Source organism: Montipora foliosa, chromosome 1 (assembly GCF_036669935.1).
Source record: "Montipora foliosa isolate CH-2021 chromosome 1, ASM3666993v2, whole genome shotgun sequence".
In the NCBI taxonomy this organism is placed as follows: Eukaryota; Metazoa; Cnidaria; class Anthozoa; order Scleractinia; family Acroporidae; genus Montipora; species Montipora foliosa.
This window is the reverse complement of record NC_090869.1, coordinates 41849343-41851644: the sequence shown is the minus strand read 5'-3', so window position 1 is coordinate 41851644 and position 2302 is coordinate 41849343.

Sequence of the window (2302 nt, the reverse complement as noted above, 5' to 3'; positions counted from 1 at the left end):
CCCAAAATCACCAAAAAATTTACAAAACACCTCTAAACATAGATTTGTGTTGTGAGCATAGAGTTTTGGATTGCTTGAAACGTAAACGAGATATTCGCATTTAAAATCCAAGTTAAGCAGTGGAAAACGAGCTTCAGGTGTACTCCCGCCTCACTACTTATTACTGCGCCCTCCCCGACTCTCAAAATATATAGCGTATTATATGTTAAATCATCCGATAAGGGGTGTTATTTTTCACTCAATTTCACCGATAATTACGAACAAAGCAGTGTGTAGGGGTCTTGAAATTCAAATTTTCTTTTGTTGCAACTGGCCTGCAACGTAACGTATCATGCAACATTTCAGCTCGTTGAATCCTTACAATTTTAGACAACCCGCAAGGGTGGGTAGTACCTGTTATGCCGAGTCTCCTGACTGTTCCACCGAATTCTAAAGAACTCTACTTTTATGTCGACTTACCCCTAGCCTTTTTTGGCTTTGGTCTTTCGGTTTCCTCTTTCATCCTCTTCATCACTCGTGTCGTCTATGTCATGTGGAATACTAGTTAGTGTCTTTACAACTTTTGGTCTGTTGATCGGAAAGTTTCTCTGCGAAACTAGAAACAAAAGGTGAAAATGGAGAACAGTTTGTTATGTGATTTTTTTCTTAAGTAAATCTGTGCTTTTAATCGACTCTTAAAACGTATACCTTGTGGTGTAATAAAGACAAGGTTGGGTTCTTGGCTGGTTTGATGTGTGGCCATGGAAACAGAATTTAATTATGTCTGTAGGTGTGTAGTCTGTAATACATCTGATCAGTGCACCAAGTTTTATTTGTGAAGCGTTATCCAACTTTAAGACACAGGACGGAACTAAGTTAATCAAAGACTGACATGTTTTATTCCTTCTCTCCCCAGTCCCTATTGCGCACGGCCTACACAGTCCAAAGTTCACACTAACACAACAATTTGTTTCTTTTAAAAAGTGAGAGAACTTTCGTTGCGTAGGTGAGGTATCAGTCTCCCTATTTTTTCACGCTAAATACATTGGGAACTAATAAAGATATGTGAAAACGGAATACCGCATTTGTAATCTTACGTAGAGCGGTGTGTGATTCCCTCAAAATGGACCTTCGCAAGGCTGCTTCGAGGTGCAGAGTATTTCATATATTCTTTGTGTACACAAGCTGAAAGATCGGATCTAACATCAAGCCAAGAGAAAGCAAACCCCCTATTGTTAACCAGCAATGTGTTGTTTACCATTTCAAGTGTGATCTGTGCGATGCGGATTATGTCGGCTACACATGCCGACACCTGTATCAATGCATTGAAGAACATAAGGGATCTGCCATCGGGAAACATGTGAGAGATCAACATGGGAGGGACCCAAGGGACATATCTCGTAGTTTCAAGATCTTACGAAAGTGCCAGAGCAAATTTGACTGCTTAATTTATGAGGTGCTTTTTACAAAAGAACTAAAGCCAACTTTGAACACGCAGTCTGACTCCATCCGTGCAAAGTTATTTTTATAGCTCGGAGTATTTCATATATTCTTTTGTAAAGCTTTTGTCCTATTGTTATCTAGCCTTTTTTTTTAGTTTTTATCACTTACCTTTTGTAAGGCTTAGTACATGTTTCCACATTTTTATCGCTTTTAATATTCTCACGTGTGATTTTACTTCTCATAGGCAAAGTTTTATTCACTTTTTTTCCAACCTGAAAATGATCTCAGCGAGATCGAAACGTTGAAAAATTTTATCGCTAGTTTTTATCTTAAAATTTGAAACAACTACATTTAAAATTATACGTTCCCGGGAGGTGGAGGTACTACCAGAAAACTTGGGTAGGGTTATGCGGCTCACTTCCCAGAACCCTTACCCTATTTATGACCAAAATCTGCGATTTTCCCTACCCTGTTTATGACCTGGGTCTTAAATCTTTCCTCAGATTATTTACTGACTGCTTCAGTTGTGGTCTAGGCTACTAATAGTCAATGTTTGGTCAACCTCAGTTCAAAAACCCCAGGAGCCCTTTCCGTGACCGGAGCACATGACAATCCGTTGCGGCACGTACACAGTTACCTTAAACATAATTTGTGTGTATAAGTTTTCCATTTCATATACAAGATAAGGACACCCCATTCAACTCCAGATGTTTGTCACAAAATTTATATTTATTTTGTGGTGATTTCTCTTATAATAAGATAACCACTTCACATGTCACCATATTAGAATACTGTATATTTTGCCTCACATGCATTTGCAGGCCACATCAAAGATGAATTCGCCATGCTCGTGCATTCAGGAAATCGAAGACACGTCTTT